The sequence below is a fragment of the Mus musculus genome, chromosome 4, assembly GCF_000001635.26.
Source record: "Mus musculus strain C57BL/6J chromosome 4, GRCm38.p6 C57BL/6J".
Taxonomy (NCBI): Eukaryota; Metazoa; Chordata; class Mammalia; order Rodentia; family Muridae; genus Mus; species Mus musculus.
Genome location: NC_000070.6, coordinates 137778493 through 137798971, shown reverse-complemented (window position 1 = coordinate 137798971; position 20479 = coordinate 137778493). Strand labels below are relative to the sequence as shown.

Genomic DNA, 20479 nt, shown 5'->3' with positions numbered 1-20479 from the left:
GCCCCGGGAGTCACAAAACCGGAGCTTTGCTTGAAACATAACAATCACACCTTTAAACACCTACCAGAGTTCAGATGTCTTTCCTACCCCCAGGGGCCCAGCTGTCTCCTCTCCTTTGTCCTTGTCCACTGAGGTCCCTACTCTAAGCTTCTGGACCCCTGGCTCTTACTTGGTATCCCTGACCCCTTTTTTTTAGATATGGTCTCTCTCTGCAGTTGTTTGGTCTTGGATTTGTGATCCTCCTGCCTCAACCCTCTGAATATTAGGATTACAGGTGTGTGAGTCAACCCAGCTGTGACTATGAAACTTGGGCCTTACTTCAAGCAGGGAGCTCATGGCATGAAGTCAATATGGACAAAGAGAAAGAACGAACAGCTCTCAGGCACGGGAGCTTGGAGGTCAGGTGGTGCCATTTCCTATTTCTCGGAATCGTACCCTGGAGAAAAGACGGCGAGAGTTCTATGTAAGGGGCTGCTTCCACCGGCTGAGCAGGCCTGGCCCTGCAGAATCTGGGCTCCATTTACAAATGTTCTGGACCAAACAGCTTAACCAGAGGTACCTTGTCAGCCTACCAACCAGCCAGGACAGAGCTAGGGCAGGGGGTGGGGTGGGGTGGGGGCGGGTTTGGGCTCCTGATGTGAAGGCCTGACCCCCCTCCTTGCATCAAAAGTGGTACCCAGAGATCAGGGAAGCAAGGGATGCTGGGAGACACCATCTCAGGTGATTGCTTCCTTCTGTGCTGAATCTGGGACCCAGGGTCTCCTGCACATAGGCAAATGCTGTACCACTGAGCTGAATTCTTCAACTGAATTCTAGAGGGTCAGAGACCAACAACAGGGAAAGTGTAGCGAAGAAGGTGGCAGAAGGAGATCAGCAGCCACTCCGATCCCTTGGAGAGTGCTTTCGATTCTCCATGAAGACACAATGGACTCAGGCTAGCCATAAGTCAAGCCAGAATTGCTCATTCTCCATGTGTGGTGTTGGGGGCAGAGGAGAGGGGCTCCGTGGTAAGAGACAGGACCCTTCAGCCTTCAGCGCCTGCTGCTTCAGCTTCTCAGCTCTGCCAATGTTGGGAAGGGGGATCATTTATGATGCGGATGTCCCTCGGCACACAGATACAATCTCCAGCCTTTTGTCATCTTGAGCCCTTTGGCGCTAGCTAGCAAGTAATTGCCAAGTGCTGTGTTCTGAGCTCACTGCTGTCTTAACTCTCAGCTCCTTACAGACGAGGACTGCCGGGAAATGACCAAAGTTTCATTTATTCACCGCCCCAATGGCTTTTGCCATTATGACCTTGCTATGAAATACATAAATAAGGAGTAATTTACCCAATACTTGGTCTCACTTTGTAAAAACATAAACTTATTTCTCAAGGGAAATTTCCTAGCACCGCTGTAAATAAACAGCATTAATTATTAAAATACAAGAACAAATGAAAACAAACCCAGGCATTCCTGGGTTTTGGCATCAGGCTCCAGTTCCGGCCCTGAACTTACCGATGAGGTCACATGTTGTCTCTGGGCCTTGCTTTTCCTCCTGTAAAATGGGCTCAATAGTAGAGCTCATATAGAAGATGCCTGGACCTAAGACGGAACTTCAGGGTAGAAGTGATCAATCCTAGGTGCCCAGGAAGATGGAGTTCAGGGAAACCTGATCTTTGCTTTCAAATCTCTGGCTGTTGGGGATTAGAGGTACAGATGGGTTTTGTCAGCTTCAGTAGCGATGATAAGACCCTCCTCTTAGGAGGAAATGAGGAAGTATTCAAATGGTGGTGGCATTCAAACCTACCTCCAGGAGTTCACAGTAGGAAACGAATCAGAGACTTCAAAACCAGACTGGCTTTCAGGGGAAGGGAGGTGGTGGCCCTTGGGGAACTGGATAAGGCCCACTGGCACCCAGCGGTTGCCTTTCCTTGTTTCCTGTGCATGTTCCAAACTCGGTCTCTTATAACTCTCCCAATAACGTGAAGGAAGAAAAACCAGGGGATAGTGTCTGCGGGTTATAGAGCCTTGGCCAGTCCCCCGAAGTCACCAGAGCAGGCCTGTGGGCCTAGACAGTCTGGCTCCACTGCCTGGGAAGTGGTCTGCCCCGGGCAGGTCCTGGGGCTTCTGGCTGGGACAGACAGAATGTCCTGAGTCCCTGTTTCTTCAGATATTAGGGAGGGAGGGCCCTGTCCAAGGGGTCTCCTTCTGCTTCCTACTGACTTAGTTAAGGGCAAAAGAGAAAGTGGATAGGAAAGGGGTAAGGGTGTGAGGCTCAGAGGTGCACATGGTGACGGACAAGGATGTGTAGGCAGAAAGACGCACAGAAAAAAGGAGCCAGGTGGGTTCACAGACGCGCAGGGTCAGGCACAGGAAGACAACCATCGAGGGACAAAGTCTCCTACAGAGAAATCAAACCTAAAGACAAGCCAGCTGCACCCTGAAGCCAGGATGAGCCGCAGGGAAAGAGAGAGGCAAGGCGGGTTACCCTGCCTGTTGCAGCCCTACGGGCCGGGTCGAGCGCCGCGCTCCCGGCAGGGGGCGCCCTGGCAACGCAGAGGCACCCGCCTGGGGCTCGGGGTGCGGGCCGGGGGCGGGGCGGCCGGGGGCGGGGAGGCCGGCGGGTGCTCGGCCAGGCCGCCTTCATAAGCAGGCGGGGGAGGTGGCCGCCAGAGTACGCTCCCGCCACTGCGCTCCTTAGGGCTGCCGCTCGCGAGCCGGAACAGACCCTCCCCACGAGTGCCTGCAGGTAAGGAAAGCATGCTGCGCCCGTGGCTTGCGCGACTCCCACGCGCGCGCTCCGCCGGTCCCGCAGTGACTGTCCCAGCCACGGTGGGGACACGTGGAAGGTCAGGCTCCCTGGGGACCCACGACCTCCCGCTCCGGACTCCGCGCGCATCTCTTGTGGCCTGGCAGGATGATGGACGTGGCGCCCGCTGAGCCGCTACCCAGGACCTCACCCTCGTGCTAAGCACCTGCTCCCGGTGCCCACGCGCCTCCGTAGTCCACAGCTGCGCCCTTCGTGGTCCCTTGGCACTCTGTCCCGTTGGTGTCTAAAGTAGTTGGGGAGCAGCAGGAAGAAGGCACGTGCTGCGATCTTTGGCGGGAGAGATCGGAGACCGCGTGCTAGTGTCTGTCTGAGAGTGGGGGAGCCCAGGAAACGGAAGGAGCCTGTGAACGGTTCCAGGCTGTGTGCAGGTGAGAGTGGGGCTGCTGCCTTGCCCAGCGCGGGTAAGAAAGGGTTAAAGGCACAGTCACAGCGGCAGGACCCAAGACGGAGGAAAAAAACCTCATTCTTACTCCCACATTGTCCATGGTAATCCTTTTCAACGCGTAATGGGCCTGAGGAAGGAAGACTTGCAAAGGACTCTGGGGTATGCCTGTGAATCCTGATTAAAAAGGAAAGCTGGCGCGGCAACTCTGGAGAGATGCTGGCAGTCTGGAGGCTGAGGATCTCTGTGAGTTCGAGGCCACTCTAACACTCTAGGAAGATTAGGTCTCAAAATCATACACACACACACACACACACACACACACACACACACACACACACACACACACACACATACATATAACAGAGGGATTATTCTCAGGCCTGAAAGAACGTTTGGCTCCAAGAAGAATTCAAAGACCCCCCCTCAGGCAGCCTCAGATTCTCAGTCTGGTTGAGAATTAGGGCAACTGTTTATTAAATGCTGGATAAGGACTGCTCTGACACCTGACAGACTACAAATAGGGACAGAGAGTTTTAGACAATGTAGGCAATGACATTAGGCATTGAACCCTGTTGCCCATTCTCCACAGCCCAGGAGATTAAGGAGAGCCCCCCCCCAGTATGCCCTTCACCCTCCAAGCCTCTCTGGTCTCCCCAGTCAGCTCTTTCCTCTCCCACTCCCTGGCCGTCTCCTGTCTCTGCCTCCTTTTCCAATTCCTGAACCGTCTCTGGTTCCCTTAGGGGAGAACACAGCTTCTCAGAAGCCTACTGGTGGAGTGAGACAGGTCTGGGCTGGTTCGCAGCCATGTCAGTGATGGTCCCATCTATATGTTAAGACTACAGTGAATCAAAAGACCCGATAGGCCAGACAGTGAGTGTCTTCGATCCACACATACTTACCAGGCATCAGTTGTGCGCTAAACTCTGATCGAGGTGCTGAGAAGGGAACAGTAAATAACGACCCCTTCCCCCCACCCAACTCATTGAGGCGAACATTGGCATAATAAATTCTTTTCAGGCTTTGAAAATTTGAGTGTCACATGGTAGAATGAAGATGACGTAGTTCCCCCAAAAAAGGGATCAAGATGTCACACTGTTGTCACAGTGAGCAGCCAGTACATAGTACTAACAAGATGGGGTGAAACTGTGTGATCTGGCCACAGCTCTGCTCTCACGGTGGCTCGGGATTCTCCTTGAGGGCGTACAGGAGCTGGAAGTCTTTGGTCTGTAGACCCTATTGGTGGGGAGCATGCTGTACAGCCTGCAACATGTTTAGCGGGTTCACATACTTTAGAAAGCAGTGGCTGTCCCTAGCTCCAGTCTCAGCAGAGATTGCATCAGTGTGTACAGGGTTATGTCACTGCCTCTGAACCCTGCGATCCTGTCAACCACCTTTGCCCAGGCTCTGCCCATTCCTTGATGGGCTGGACAGGGAGGAAGCACTCAGCCTTCCTTACTGTCACTTGGGTGTCCTCCTCCCTCCCGGACACAGCCTGGGAGGGGAGCCTGGAGCTCCCGGCTGGGAATAGCCCAGGAATCTCCTGCCACCCACCTCTACCTCATTGCCCACAAAGCCCAGCACCAGGTCCTTTCCTGTTCTATCCTGCACAGACAGGAGATGTTATCCTTTCTTGCATATGAAGAAACCTCTTGAAGGGACAGTGACCTGCCCTGGGACATCTACAAGCCACTTGGGCATCTGGGGCTGGGCCCAAGTACCTACAAGTTTAGGTTCTGTGATAGGTTCAGTGATGTCCCTGCCAGAGCATATCTGGGCTTCAGGCTTCGGGGCAGGAGAGATGGGGGTGAATCCAGGATGTGGAATCCAGGGGTAGAGTTTGAAGTTCTCAGCGCGAAGTCTATCTGACTGGGCTATTAACACAAAAACCCTGGAGCTTGAGGAGAGCCTTGTGGGTAGCGGAGCAGACTGGGCTGAGAACTTGGGCTCAGAATTCTCCACGTGGCCACAGGAATGCTGACTGAGCTTCGGAGCACAACAGCCCATCGACATTGGCACACCAGGGCTGGGCTGTGTGGTATGTTTGTTATTTTGTCACCCCCCCCTCATATTTCTGTAGCTGTTCTAACCTTCAGAATAGAGTGGGAGGCAGTAGATTGACAATTTATTATCTGTCCTGCTGTGTGACCCCCCCCAGACAAGCTTCTTTCCTCTCTTCTGTTTCCTCATCTGTGATGTGGGGTAATAAACATGGATACCAGTTGCAGAGGGCCAGCAAGATCACAAGCAGTCTATGAACATTAGGCTCCACCTACATGGATTGTTAAAGAGTTAGTAACTTAAACCAGGCAGTGGTGGTGCACGCCTTTAATCTCAGCACTTGGGAGGCAGAGGCAGGCGGATCTTTGAGTTTGAGGCCAGCCTGGTCTACAGAGTGAGTTCCAGGACAGCCAGTGCTTTGGTTCCAATTGTCAGCTCTGTGACAGGAAACAAAATGCCTTCCCTCTCTTGAATGACAGCTCATAATCGTCTCCAGCATCATTATTGATGCTCCATGTCCAAAGAACATGCCAGAGTGCTCTCTCTCTATATTTATCTGCCTTCTCATTCCCCCTCTCCACCAACATTTTGTAATTGCTCCCAGAAAAAAACCCAGGCCTAAAGTTTTCCATGCTTCAAACCCCAGCCTCGCTGTGGCATGAAATCAATTGTTTGCATTTGATTTAACGTCTCCAATGAAGGGGTAAAATTTGAGCTGAGGGTAGAGGCTGGGGGAGAAGATGAAGTTAAAGCAGATGTGTTTTTGTTTAACTGGAGGATGGTGGTTAAACTACACCCCCCCCCATGTTATTACCATTGCCCCTTTTGAATTCCAGTAACCAAGAGTCGGGTTTCTCTAAAAACTGTGGTGTTCTTTCCTGGCTGGTGTGGACTTGCTCACCCAGTATTATTATTATTGCTTTATAGTCATCAGAGGCCACAAACTGCTGGCTGAAGAGGAGACCTCAGAGATGCCTAGAATTGAAGACTGGCCAGGCTCAGACCCTGGCTGTGTCCATTGGTATCTTTGAGGCCCAGAGAGGGAAAACAGCTTGCCCAGAGGCATATAGCTGTTTAGGCTCAGCCTCCTGGCTCTTACACACACACACACACACACACACACACACACACACACACACACACACACACACACACACAGGCACGCACGCACGCGCTCATGTGCGCACACAAGTGCCATGACTTGTGTTAGTGTGTTACTTCCATAGTATGTTGTTAATTTACTATTAATTAATTAATTAATTAATTAATCTATTTGAAACAGGATCTTATGTAGCCCAGGCTGGCTTGAAACTTGCTATGTAGCAAAGGATGGCCCTGAATTTTTTTTTAAAAGATTTATTTATTTATTATATGTAAGTACACTGTAGCTGTCTTCAGACACACTAGAAGAGGGCGTCAGATCTTGTTACAGATGGTTGTGAGCCACCATGTGGTTGCTGGGATTTGAACTCCGGACCTTTGGAAGAGCAGTCGGGTACTCTTACCCACTGAGCCATCTCACCAGCCCGGCCCTGAATTTTTTGATCCTCCTGCCTTCAACCTCCCAAGTTCAGGAAGTCTAGGTGTGTACCTCCAGGCATGTTTTATGAGCTGAGAGTAGAAGCAAGCGCTTCATGCGTATTGGGCAAGCACTGTACCAACTGAGCCACATCCTTGGCCTTTGTTTGAAAAGCTGTACCCACTCTGTGGGTGGTGGGAAAGATCTGTCTTGATGAATTACCTGTGTGAGCTTGGACAAGTTACCTCTTCTCTCCAGCCTCAGTTTCCCCATCTGTAAACCAAGATGCCTGAAGAGGAGAGAGGATGGGATTTCCTGAAATTGGAATGGATCTAACTGAGGTCCCTCACCTCTGGCCTACTGAGTGTGGAGAGCCCAAAGCCTAGGAGGGGGGCTGGGGAGGGTGGGGTGGGCAGGGGCAGGAGACTTGGCATCTACACTGAGTTAAAAGCTTCAATTTAGTCGCTGGTGTTGTTAAACCCCGGGTGGTTTCGTTTTACACAAAAACACTGGTTTCTGGCTTCTCTTGAAAGATCAGAAGATGTAGGCTCTACAGAGCCACGCCCCTGCCTGGCCAAATGGTGGGAGCTGAGAGGCAGCCGCTCTGGTTCCCCTGGCGCTCCCATCCTTGCACGGCCCACTTGCCTCCCAAGCACAGCCAGCTGCCTCTGTGTTTGTAGTTTAGGGGCACAGTGGAAAGGCATCATATTTGAATGACTATGGATGGCTGGGGCCAGCCTGCAGGGGGCTGGGGTGGGATGGAAGCATGGATACATTCCCCACCCCCCACCCCAGCTAGTCTGCTTCTATGGCCTAGATGCATCTCTGAAAGACACTGGCTAGGTGGGAAACCTCTTCCTGCTTCAGGAGAATCTAGGGGCTCCAGCAGTGTGGGGAATGGGACATCAATATCTACCTGTAGACATTTTGTCCTCTGGGCCTGCCCAAGACATACCTACGCTCTGGAGCCTGAGCAGCCCAGGGAGAAGGGACTGCCATGGTGTCTGTCACCTCACCTCATGTCCATGTCACAAGCAGGACCTACGGCCACAGCTCTCATCTTTATCACTTTGCTGGTACAAAAAAAAAAAAAAAAAAAAAAAAAAAAAAAGAATCACTGTGTGAGCTGGAGGGTAGCATCGATGCTGTGGGCCCTGGTGGAGAAATGTGAGGCTCTCAGGGTACAACCAGGCATGAGCCTCTACGTCTACATGAATAAGCTGTTTGGGGGACACAAAGTGAACTTGGGGGACCTCGATTCCTGAGTGTTCTATCAGGCCCCTGTGCCTTGCACTGGCAGAGATTGACATAACACTGTATAAGATCATGCTTCGATCCACCCTGAGCTCCCAGCTCCCAGGCATACCCTCCCCATTCTCTCCCCTTGCTGCTGAAGAGGCTCAGAGGTTGTGATCTTCAGGCAGCGCCCTGTCCCGGTTGTGGAAGGGTCTGGAAGGTAGTTTCTGTGTAGAAAGACCAGAGAGACCCTGTCGTGAGCCCCCCAGCCCCTTACTCATCTGTAACCCCAAGCTTTTGTTATTTTTCTGGTTCTGACAGAGTCTTACAGTGGCCCCATGCTGTTGGCAATCTTCCTGCCTCAGCCTGCCAAGTACTGTAATTCCGTCAACCTCACCTGGGCTTAGGTTTGAGCCTGGTCCTCATCCTCTCGGATGTCTGGTTGGAAGAGTGACGTTCTGTCCTTCGTCTGGTGGTCAGTAGGCTGTTGGGCAGAGGTCTGCCAGTGTTTCATACTGACCTTTAGAAGTGAGTCTGCAAGGGCCAGAGCAAATTGCTTTTATTTGGAGAACCCTAAATGCGACCTTTGTAAAGATCTACCCAGTGGATTTATTTTATTTCATTTGCAGGGCAGGGAATAGGACCCAGACACTCATTCTTGCTCGGCCTGCCCCAGCGGCTGAGTTCTACCCTAGCAGCCGCTTCCTTTGTCAGTAGCACGCACAGATGCGTCCTCAGAAGAGACTCTTTCCCTTGGACTCCCCTCACCCTGCTGGCTGCGTTGGCCAAGCTCATCTCCTTCCAGCCTAGCCACAATGGCTGGCCTGACGTCTGCTTAGGACTAACACACCTTTGGTGCTAAGTCAAGGCTGTTTCATCGGTGTGTTTGGAGTCCTGCTCCCTCTCCCAGGCTCCTTGCTTCTAGGCATGCTCATTGCTACATTGTGCCTATCTACTACCAGGTACAGAGACATCCCCAATGCTATGTCAACCGGGCGTGGTGGCATGGTGAGCCCAGCACACAGAAGTTCAGGGTCATCCTTAGCTATGTCTTAAGTTTGGGGCCAACCTGGATTATGTGAATCTGAAGGAAAAAGGAAGGAAGGAAGGAAGGAAGGAACGAAGGAAGGAAGGAAGGAAGGAAGGAAGGAAGGAACGAAGGAAGGAAGGAAGGAAGGAAGGAAGGAAGGAAGGAAGGAAAAGAGAAGGGAGGAAGGAAAGAAACAAAAAAGAAAAATGGCCTGCTGTCAGCCTATAATCCCAGTTACTCAGGAGCTGAGGCAGGAGGATAAATTCAAGGCCTGCCCAGGCAATACGTGAGTGCCTGTCTCATAGTGTTGGAACTTAGCTCAAAGAAATGTGAGTCCCTGAGTTAACACACGCCCTCATTCCCCTAGTCCATTGTCTCTAACGCTGATGACACATGTGTGTGGTCCTGTGACAGTTCTGGATACTGAGGCCCAGATTCCCTTCACTGAGAAGTGGGAAAGGCAACCTACCCATTCAAGTTGCTTCCTTCCCTGAGCCATGAGTGGTATAAACTGCCTTCCCGGAAGAGCCAGTGGCTTATTTATGTAGAATCCACTAAGTTCAGTAGCTCAGTTTCTGGTGAGCATGGCTATCAAGCGTTCCTTCTTGCAGCTTGTTCAAGCCCTTCTCTCAGACCTTATTTCTTGTAAATAATATTATTTGTGCTTTGATCCATCCCTATACCTAATTGTAAGGACTATATTCTGGGCTAGAAGCTGGAACAATTACCTTCAGTGTCTTTATTGTATCTAACTTGCTCTTTTGTCTCAGAGTTGGTATGTAACTTTCTGAAAGTCACATAGTTCCAAAGTGTGGGCACCGCTGTGCTTAGGTCTCATGCCCCATCAGACTAGCGGACTGATTGGAGCTTTGATGTTTGGATGTCAGTCTGCAGACAACGTCTCTGTACATATTTTCAGTTGAACCATCTGCCTCTGGGATTTGCAACATAGGGTTGGGGTCCCCAAAAGGAGGGGACCAAGCACCACGGGGGAATTACTTATGCATCAGCATCTGCTCTCCTAGACAAATGACTCTCAGCCTGGCCACACCCCTTCCTGGTCCAGCAGACCATTGCAGTTCTCAGAGGAATCACCCTTAGTACCCAGAGGGCATGGATCAGCAACTCTGGCTTTGTCCTCTTGTCTTGGTTGTCTCGGTTTCTAGTGTCTTTCCTGAAAAACATCATTCATGCAAATGAGATGGGGCCTTAGGACTCTCCTAGCTCCTTGGTGACACAAAGCTGACACGCATGCTGCCCTGCCCCTGCTCTGCACCTGTGTCAGACATCATTTATCAACCAATGCTCTGTATCCTGCTGAAGTTCCTTCCGCTACAGCATAGTACGCCAGATAGCCATGAGTCACTAAAAGAGAACTGGCACTTGAGAGGAAAGGACAACCCAGAACCAGATTAATTTAGTGATGTCGTAGAAGCAGGGCAGGGCCAGGCGGGGCAGGGCCAGGTGGCACTGGTTCAAATGTCATGGTGCCCCTCAGTCAGAGTGCAGGAAGAACCAACTATGACATTCACTGGCCTGAACTGGCTTTTGGTATGGTGTAAGACCTTTTATGGGGCCACAGCAGGACCCCACACTTAGCCTAAAGAGGCTTTCTGGTTTGTGGGCCTGGCAACTGCTTTGGTTTAAGTAAGAGGGGTAAAGAAGAGTCTGTTTCACACTTTCCTGGAAAGAGCTGAAGGTTGCCCTCCCCTCCCTAATAACATCAACAGTAGTAACAATAATAGTAACAGAGACGAACACCTACTGTGTGTCTCATCCAGGAGCCCCTCTGCTAGCCTTGTTTATATACATCCATGCAGTTAATTATAAGAACAGCCCAGGGCTTTAGCCAAAAAAAAAAAAAAAAAAAAAAAAAAAAAAAAAAAAAAAAAAACGGCTCAGGGGAACTGCATTGCTTAAGACTCCAGCTTGCTTCCCAGGCAGTCCTGGGACAGTCAGGCTTCCTGGGTCACCAGTGTCACCAATGAGGTGCCGTGCCTGAATCCAAGACCTCATGTGTTCTGAGCATGTGCTTCATTATAAAGCCACAGCTCAGTGCGGGCCTCTCTGTGGATTCACAAGGGGACCACTGAGGCTCAGAGAGGGAGTTTGGTGGGCCAGGGATCACACAGGGAGTGCCTGCTTATTCTTTCCGCCTGGGGTGGGGTTGGGGTACAGGAGTGTTGATTTAACTTGAGTGGGGTTGGGCCTGCCCTGTTCCCTGTTTCCTGTTTCCTGTTTCCTGTTTCCTGTTCCCTGTTTCCTGTTTCCTGTTTCCTGGATGAATGCCCGGTTTATTTCAGTCCACCACACAAGATGAATTTGCCACTTTAACATCCTTAGCCTGCCTTCCCAGGCTTTTACCATCAAGTTTTTTTGGTTTTTCGAGACAGGGTTTCTCTGTATAGCCCTGGCTGTCCTGGAACTCACTCTGTAGACCAGGCTGGCCTCGAACTCAGAAATCCTCCTGCCTCTGCCTCTCGAGTGCTGGGATTAAAGGTATGCGACACCACGCCCGGCTTACCATCAAATTTTAAAGCCATTTCTCCCCCTCCTCTTCCTCCTCCTCCTTTTCCTCCCCCTTCTCCTCCTCTCCCTCCTCCTCTTCCTCTTCCTCTTCCTCTTCTATTTTGTTTTTGAGACAGGGTCTCACTATGTATCTCTGGTTGATCTGGAACTTGCTATGTAGATCAGGCTGGACTTGAACTCACAGAGATTCATCTGTCTCTGCCTCTTGAGTGCTGGAATTAAAGGTATACCACCCACCATACTGGGCCTTACAGACATGTTCAGTCTACAGCCATAGATTGCTCATGGTGAATAGCTGGGGACAGCTAAGAATGTGGCCCAAAGTTATGGAACATTTTGCAGTTAAAAAAAAAAAGTAATTATGGGCCTTTCGAGTGTGAATTTTTTAGATGACAATGTCTTATTACAGTGTCAAACGGTTGGTCATGCCTGAAAGTAATGTCTTCATTTAGCAGGAGGGGAAACCGAGGCTCAGAGAGCAGGGCAACTTGTTCGAGATCAGAGTGATTGTTAAAGCCACCCTCAACTTTAAGTCAGGAGCCCAGCCAAAGGCCTTCTCAGACCCCAGCGTTTTGCTCTGTCCTTCCCTGCCCAGGCTCCCTGCAGGGTGCTCTTCTGGGGCTATGGCCTCTTCAATATTAGGCTAGACCTTGGTCAGAGCTCTCGAGCCTGGTGGGTAAGATCTGTTCTCACACGGGTGCCTGGCTTAAGTGTGAGCTTTTGGAGGTCAGGGCCCCATAGAGAACACTAACAAGAGCGAGGGCCTCGAACTTCCAGGCCACACCCCTGGCAGGCTTCCCATAGCCTGCCAGCTCTGCAGCCTAAGGACCTGTGAAGACTTCCATTTACAACCTGAGCCACTCCTGGCTTCAACCTGGCCGCCCTTCTCACTCCACTGTGGCCTTCCTTGCTCCGTCCATGACATAAGCTCTCCATAGCCCTGGCCTGTCCATTGGGACTTAGAGACAGGAAGATAAAGAGTTTAGGCAAGCCCAGGAGACAAAGCAAGAGTGGTTTGACAAACCAAAGATAGATAGATAGATAGATAATAGATTGATCAATAGATAGATGATAGGTAGATCGATAGATAGACAGATCAATAGATAGATAGATAGATAGATAGATAGATAGATAGATGACAGATAGATGATAGGTAGGTAGGTAGATAGATAGATGATAGATGATAGGTAGATCGATAGATAGATAGATCGATAGATAGATAGATAGATAGATAGATAGATAGATAGATAGATAGATAGATAGATGACAAATAGATGATAGGTAGGTAGGTAGATAGAGAGATAGATGATACATGATAGGTAGATCGATAGATAGATAGATAGACAGACAGATAGATCAATAGATAGATGATAGGTAGATCAATAGATAGATAGATAGATAGATAGATAGATAGATAGATAGATAGATAGATAGATAGATAGACAGTCAGTCCCAGGGATCATTTGCTGAACCCACCTGTACCTGTTCCCTCGTGCATGGTAGGTACTTCATTACATACTTATTGGATGAATAAATATTTGAAGAATAAGATTTTACAGAGATTAATTTTTTAAGTGACCTTGTGTGACTTTTGGTCTCGGGTCTCACATACCGATTAACTCCATCATAGGTCTGCAGAGGAATAACTGATGTATTCATCTGTGCATGTTTGTTTAAATTATGGTAGATCTGGAACCCAGCTTTGTTCTAAGCCTATTAACGGAGAGTTATTCATTTATTTCTTGTAACCAGAGCTCAGAGAAATTGAGTACGTATTCTCCAGGTCAGGCAGTAGGTATCGAGTACAAAGACTGGCCATCTGGACTATCCCCCAAGGCTGTGTGTGCTCCAAGGAACACAATATAGGAGCCCTCTCGCTTTTCAGGTCCCTTAATGCAGAGCCCCACCCCAGATTCAAGAGTTCAAATATCAGAGCGTGAGGGTGTGAGGTGTGCACTCCAGCTGCCCCAGGCCCTGTAACTCCTCCAAGAGAACACATGCCCAGTCCAGAGAAGAGCACAAGGTAGATCTTGTGACCATCATCGGAACAAGCTGCAGTGGTAGCCTGGGTAGAAGCTGGCAGAGGGAGACCATCTGCAAACCAGGAACGCTGTGAGAAGAGAAAGGACAGAGGTCCTGACATACTGTCACAGCCGCTCTGATGTATGGTAGGTGTAGTAACTTAGTGACCCCCTCATTGCCTCTCCTGGGAGGAGGGCTCCTGTTGCCGTCACTATTTTTGCTCACTTGTGGGGACTTGGTCAGTCAATGGCAGGTGACTGGTAGGTCTGGGTGTGTACCACAGCTATTAGGCTATGGCATCTGGAGGATTCTGGGAGCTTCCTGCTGGCTTCCTGGCACCTCACTGGGCTGCCCTCAGGCAGGTAGGTCCGGGTAAGAGCAGAGTCAGGGCTCTGTGTAATAAATACATCGGGAAGGAAGGGGGACAGTACCCTCGATTCCGTGAGGCCCCTCCCTTATATTCTTGGAGGCTGGGTCCAGAGAGATTGTTACAGAAGACAACTGACCTGTCACCTCTCCCCGTATGGGGCAGACCCAATGCAATGTGCCAGCTTGTAGGTTCCCCGGCACCACCCAGGGCTGACAGTGCACAGCACTGTCTTGTCTTTAAGCTGGGGGAAGGAAGGTCTGATAGTCTCAAGATGGGTGGGTAGCCCTGCAAGGTGTGTCACACAGGAACCCTGAAATGCCCAGGGCTGCAGGGCTAGCCAGTGGTGGTGCTGGGATTTGAACTTACAGTTTGAACTCTTTCTGCTCTGGTTCCTGGGTTAATTTGTATCAGTCTGGGCTTGACTTTGGGGAAGAGATACTACATCTCCCTTGGGAATGTTTGGTGCAGAGCTCCCAATCTGGCTCTCCCTAATCTGTTTATTAATGCTGTGACTCCTGAGAGCTGTCATTCACTAAAGCCCCATACGGTGCAGCCTGCCAAGAGGGCTTGTCTGTGCTTTCTCGGTAGCTTCAAATATCTCCAAGAAGTAGGTCCTAGAATCCCTCTCTTCAAAGGTGAAGGAACATGGGAAAGGAAGGGATATCCCCCCCAACCCCCCCGAGGCCATGTTGTTCCAGAAATGTTAATCCAAAATTGAATGGTAGCAACCTGGCTCCAGATTCTGGGCTGGGCTCACTCAGAGCCCCTGGCAAAATCTCTGTGGGCCATATGCCTGCTTTCTTGAACCTGTTGCTTCTTCAGGAGCCAGACCTAAGGGGGACAGGAGTTGAGCAAGCCCCAGGATTAGACTACACAATACCCCAAGGAGTCACTGAACCACCCCCTAGCCCAGAGCTGACAGGCAGAGTTTATCTGTCCCCTGGGGCTTCTGGTGGGGAGGGTGCAGACCCGGTAGGGCAATCCTGGTGTCTCTGGGTCAGGAAGAGGCCACTCAGGAGTCTGAGTGGCGGGACTGGCCCAGCCTCCAGTCAGGGTTCTGGCTTTGGGCCTGATTCTGCCGAGTTTCTGTCTCCTGCTTCCAGAGTTTTCCTGGGCTCAGGGAATCTCCCTGCAGTGACTTATGCAAGAGTTTTGCTCTCCAATTTCCTCCTCCCGCTATGGGTTCTCAGGCTGTGCAGGACTGGCTGCCCTGCTTCCCTGCGGTGGGGGAAGGGCACCCTTTCCCCCTGGGCAGCTACCCCATCCGAATAACCAAGTGCTTCTCGGTGGCTCTTGGCCAAGCAGGGCTCACAGTGAAGACCTTTGCCAGCCTCTGTGTCCTGTGGCACATTCCAGCTGCCCCGGGTACACTCCAGGGGAAATGTCTGTTCCAGTGGCTGTGGAAGCCTAAGCCCAGAGGGTGCCTGGGACAGAGGTAGCCCTGCTAGGTAGGGCTTTGTCCCTCTCCATCTGGAGTGCCTCTCTGGTAGGTGGAGGAAGCAAGACACACTTGTTCCGAGAAATTCCTGCTGCGTGACATTTCAACGGCCCCTCAGTGGGTGCCAGTATTCTGGCACCTGTGAATGGAAAGAAGGGAGAAGAATCAGGAGGTAGGGAGGAGGAGACTGTAAGAGGACCTTCATTTAGCCAAGCAACAAACATTTATTTTTATATATATTACTTATTAATTTTTACATTTTATTGTATTATTTTATATGCGTGAGTGTTTTGCCTGCATGGGTGTCTGTGTACCACATGTATGTCTGGTCCCACAGAAGCCAGAAAAGGATGCTGGACTCCCCTGGAACTGGAATTACAGCAGTTGTGGGCCACCACGTGAGTGCTGGGAATTGAACCCAGGTCCTCCAGAAGAGCAGTCAGTGCTCTTAACCAATGAGCCATCTCTCCAGTTCCTAGTTTTATTTTTTGAGACGAAATGTCTAACATAGACTGGCCTCAAACTCATGCTGTAGTTGACCGTGACCTTGAATTCCTGATCCTCCTGCCTCCTCTTCCCCCCTGGGCTCACAGGTGTCCGCCACCCACACCTGGTTTATTCAGCGCAGCAGATGGGACATAGGCCCTTGTACATTTTAGGCAAGTCCTCTACCAGGTGAGCTACATCCACAGACTTGTCTCTAGCCCAGTGCCTGCAAGTTCATTGCCAGCAAATGTGGCAGTTCCCATCTCAGGGGAGCTGACCAGGTCCGGCAACCTACACAAAACCAGAGCTTTGGATGGAGGAAACACAAGAGAGGCCACCTAACTGGCCTGTGGCAGTATAAGCAGAAAGGGCCCCCAGGGAAGGTGGCTTTTACCCTATAAGTCTGGTTTAGGAGCCACAGTAATGCCTGACTCTGTTTGAGCCCCATCACCTGGGAAAAGACAGAAGAGAAGGTAACAGTTTATAATCAATAGGGGCGGAGGAGACGGGCTTATTAACGACTAAAGGATTCCCTGCGCTAGGGACTCTGGAACTGGTGGGGAGTTAGGGGTAGGTTCTGGAGGTGGCGGCCCTTGACCTGGAGAGTGAGCAAGAAGGAGCTCACACAAAGACCTGTACAAAGAGTGTTCTAGGAGGTCAAGAGCAAACCCTAAATCATAAGAGGAGAATAGCCCAGGCATAGGGACACAGGCCTATAATCTGGGCATTTCAAGGTGGCAGCCAGAAGATCAGACGTTCAAGGCCATCCTCAGAGGTTCCATGTGACCCTACCTTAAAATACCTCAGAAATGAAACAAAGCAAAAGGGAGGGGAAAAGATAAAATGTCAGGGAAGAGAAATTGGCCCAGAGGTCGGGAGGGTGGAGCTAGGGGTGATGTCAGAAAGACGGGTAGGACCTGGAGCACATGTGTGGCTTTTGACCCAGATGGATGACAGATGGACAGGACCTGCCGGGTGACTGCAGAGGTGAGTGGCCTCCTGCTTGTTGGTGACCTCTTAACAACAGAGTGGCTTTGGTGGCTCACTGCTCCTGCCCCCTTCAGGTACAGATGGGACAGCAAAGCCCAGGGAGAGAAATGGTCCCCGAAAAGAGAGACCAGACTAAATCTAGGCCTCCTCGCACTTACCAGTCTCTTTCCACACTGCCTCTCTGGGTCAAAATGGCTGCTAAGTATTTAGGGCAAGCCTTGTGCTGGGCAGGTGGAGTGTGGGATTTAGTGACCTGGCTTGGGATCTGTGTGGTGTCTGTACTGAGCCTCAGAAACAGTGAGAACAACGTGGTTTTTAACTCCTAGGATTGGTTATTAATTCCTAGGATTAATAATCTAGGATTGGGCCTCTCTGAGCCAGGATGAGTGCAGGCTTTTCTTGTGTCTGCTTGGCACAGTGCATACACATGCTGAGGGTCTCTTCACTGTTTCCTTATGGACCAGGGACTCTATGGATAGGTTAATGGCCAACCTATCTCCAAGCATTCTTCCCATTGCTCCACAACTGAGTTATGGACAATGCATGGATAAATTCATGCATTAGTTAGGGTTACTATGGTTATTATGTAATGAAACACCAGGACCCAAGGAATTTGGGGAGGAAAGGGTTTATTCAGGTAACACTTCCCACTTTGCTGTTCTCTGAAGGAAGTCAGGACAGGAACTCACACAGGGCAGGAACTTGGAGGCAGGAGCTGATGCAGAGGCCATGGAAGGATGCTGCTGACCGGCTTGTTCCTCAGGACTTGCTCAGCCTGCTTTCTCACAGAACCTAGGCCCACCAGCCCAGGGATGGCCCCGCCCACAATGGGCTGGGCCTTCTCATATCAATCACCAATTAAGAAAATATCCTACAGGTTTGCCTATAGAAGCATTTCTCCCCTCCTCTTATGACTCCTGCTTGTGTCAAGTTGACATAAAGCTAGCCAGCACTGCTGGCCCCTTGTCAACTCAACACACAAAAGTGTCACTGTTAAGCAACGGCCTTTCCTGTCCCTGAGATTCCACATTAATGAAGACATCACAATGCCAAACAATTTACAAACTTACAAGGCCCCACAGCCTTACAAATTCAAACACTTTAAAAGTGATCTCTTTAAAAATATCCAGGCTCAGAGGGGCATGGTGGCACACGCCTTTAATCCCAGCACTTGGGAGGCAGAGGCAGGTGGATTTCTGAGTTCGAGGCCAGCCTGGTCTACAGAGTGAGTTCCAGGACAGCCAGGGCTGCACAGAGAAACCCTGTCTCGAAAAATCAAAAAAAAAAAAAAAAAAAATCCAGGCTCTCTAAAACTCCCAAGTCTTTTGGGGGGAAAAAAAGGGTTTAAATTAGTTTTACAACTGTGAGCTGCTGAGCTAGCCCTAGTTTTTGAGACAGTGTCTCATGTAGCCCTGGTTGAGCTCAGACTCATTATGTAGCAGAGGCTGATCTGGAGCTCCTGCTCCTCCTGCTGACACCTCTCCAGTGTTGGGATTGCAGGTGTGTGGCATGACATCCAGCTCTTACACCATTAATATATATTTATCTATACGCTGTCCTCACATGCTGGGATTAAAGGCATGCACCTCCACGGCCAGATGAGTAGTCTTTATTGTTATTAGTGATAATATTGTATGCTTATAGGTAGATACCATGTGCATGGCTTCTTATCCATTTTTTCTATGTATGTATATATATATTTGTATGTATGCTTACATGTGTGCATCCATGTATGTATGTGTATGGTGTGTGTATATTTGTTAGTGTGTGTGTGGTTGTGTGCATGTGTGTGTGTGTGTGTGCACATGTGTATGTACACATGTGGAAGTCAGAGGTCAGCCTCGAGTGTCTTCTCAGTTGCTCTCCATCTTTCCTCTTTGCAAGAGGTCTCTCACTGAACTCATAGTTCATAGACTGGCTGGCCGGTAGGCTTCAGGAATTTTCCCATCTCTGTATCCTCTCCTCTGGGGTTGCAGCACACGCTGCCACTTCCTGTGGTTGGTTGGCTTGCTTTGCAGAGAGTTCTGGGGATCTGAGCTCAGGTCCCCATGCTGTGCAGGCGGGCACCTTACTCACTGAGTTTCCTCCCATGCACTGCTTTGTTTGAGGGGTTAGTGTTTAGAATCATATGCGCAGTGGTATGCATCTACAAAATACTCATTCAGCTTTATGAAGGAGTGCCATAGCTACCACATGTAAATTCTAACTGCTCTCTCTCAGTCTTCCATTGCTGAGGCTCAGCCATATTTTTGCATGTATCTGTGACTCATTCCTTCTCTTCTGCTTAAAACCTCCCGTGGATGACTATTTCCACAGCATTTATTTAGTTTATCTTGCGCTAAGGATGGAATGCAACATCTCAAGCTTGCAAACACTCCTTCCCAGAGCTACACTCCCAACCTCTATTTATGATCCTTGGCTTTGGTTCTCAGACTGCTGCTGATGTGGAAGGAACTCCTGATGAACACGGGGCTGGGAAGATGGCTCGGGTGGTAAAGTGCTTGCCACGCAAGTTTGAGCCTCTGAGTTCAGTCGGAGAGCCCTTGAAGAAAGTGGGGCTTGGTGACACATGTGTAATCCAATGTTGTGAGGATAGAGACAGGTTGAGTCTGGGGCTTGCTGGCCAGCCTAGTCAGTGATCCCAGGTCACAGGGAGAGACCCTGCCTCAAAAGAGAAAGGTGGAGGGGGTGAGAGAAGGGCCAGCTGGGAAAGGCATTTGCCACCAAGCCTGAATGAAGAGTTTTCAATCTTCAGGACTCACATTGTGGAAGGAGAGAACCGGTGTCCTCCACATACTCACATGCTTGTGTATACACACACACACACACACAGAGTGAGAGAGAGAGAGAGAGAGAGAGAGAGAGAGAGAGAGAGAGAGGGAGAGAGAGGTGCATGCATGAATGCACACAGTGGCACAGTGGTTATAACTAGGTTCTTTTTTGTTTGTTTGTTTGTTTGTTTGTTTTTTTGAGACAGGGTTTCTCTGTAAAGCCTTGGCTGTCCTGGAACTCACTTTGTAGACCAGGCTGGCCTCAAACTCAGAAATCCGCCTGCCTCCACCTCCCAAGTGCTGGGATTAAAGGCATGCGCCACCACACCCAGCTACTAGGTTCTTGAACTCATATGCATATGGGATTAGTGACCTTGACTGAGATTCTGGCCTTCCTGCCCTCCTCTCCCACGTGCTGGGACCCCAGTGAGCACTCTCCCTATCCCCTGGCTAATGTGGTGCTGGCACAGAACCCAGGGCTCTGTGCCTGCTAGGCAGTTGCTCTAGCAACTGAGCTACCCCGCTACCCCAGCAGCCTCTACTGGGAGCTTTTAAAAGAATCTTAATTTGTGTTTGGAGTGCATTAAATGCTTTTAAAAATCATTTTGAGATGCTCGCGATAATTACATGGCTTTTCTCATTTGATCTGTTAATGTCACCCGTCGTATAAAAGACTTTCCCATGAAGCCCTGAACATGCACGCTCCCGGGACGGACCTAGCTGGGGGACCTGACTGGTTTTGCTGAGTGTGCATTCCGCTTGCGCCGGTGACATATTGTCTAGGATGGTCCATCCCTCTGGGCTTGAGGGTTGTGGTGATGGTGGTCATCACCCTGGATGGTTGTTTTTTACCCTCCCTCTGCCCAAGTTCGAGTAAAATCAAGAACAGTTGTT

The 20479-nt window shown here is 50.1% G+C and overlaps 1 protein-coding gene across 4 annotated transcripts in view; it reads left to right on the top strand.

Moving 5' to 3' along the window:
• Nucleotides 1–2587: 2587 nt before the first annotated feature.
• Nucleotides 2588–20479, top strand: part of Alpl (alkaline phosphatase, liver/bone/kidney) — a 54654-nt gene continuing 36762 nt past the window's right edge. Inside the window, exon 1 of one of the 4 annotated variants that reach the window (NM_007431.3) lies at nt 2588–2730. The gene's annotated coding sequence lies outside the window, so the exon portion shown is untranslated. The other 3 variants (XM_006538500.2, XM_006538498.3, XM_006538499.4) reach the window with 3 other exon arrangements.